This window comes from Dioscorea cayenensis, chromosome 9 (genome assembly GCF_009730915.1).
Source record: "Dioscorea cayenensis subsp. rotundata cultivar TDr96_F1 chromosome 9, TDr96_F1_v2_PseudoChromosome.rev07_lg8_w22 25.fasta, whole genome shotgun sequence".
NCBI lineage: Eukaryota > Viridiplantae > Streptophyta > Magnoliopsida > Dioscoreales > Dioscoreaceae > Dioscorea > Dioscorea cayenensis.
The window spans coordinates 17,695,777-17,696,323 of NC_052479.1; the positions used below are offsets into that span (position 1 = coordinate 17,695,777).

General features: G+C 46.3%; 1 non-coding gene across 1 annotated transcript; it reads left to right on the forward strand.

Annotated features, from left to right (window-relative positions):
• Window positions 1-210: 210 nt before the first annotated feature.
• On the forward strand, window positions 211-283 carry TRNAK-UUU. Its single transcript has one exon. It is a non-coding gene; the product is annotated as a tRNA-Lys (tRNA).
• Window positions 284-547: the final 264 nt, after the last annotated feature.

Genomic DNA, 547 nt, shown 5'->3' on the forward strand with positions numbered 1-547 from the left:
CGACCTTACTTTTTTCGTAGATAGTCACAGTGAGAGCTACTTTATGTAGTATCCCCCATTGACTGACCTTCTTTTGTAGATAGAATCTTCAATGAGTGGTAAGGACTCCCCGCAGTACGAGCCTCGTATAGAGCCGCGCCTCTGTGATATGATGAGAGGATCAGGGCCCTCTTTTCTTTTCTTTTCCGCACCAACCCTGATTAGAAAATCGGGTGTATAGCTCAGTTGGTAGAGCATTGGGCTTTTAACCTAATGGTCATAGGTTCAAGTCCTGCTATACTCCCCCAAAAAGAACCACTCTAAGGATGCATAGTAGCATTCAAAGAGCACTCTTTGGCCTTGAGACTCACCCCTTTCTCATCAACATCTCGATTTCGCTCATTGGGTGAGGTCAGGAGTAGTTTTAGACTAGCTCGATCATCGATAGGCCGGCTTTCCCCTTCCTCTTATTCATTGGATAGGGTGCGGGGGAGAGTCAAGTCAAGCACTAGTTAGTTGAGGTGGGACGCATCAAAGCAGCGTTCGTTATACTAGCACCTTCTTTTGA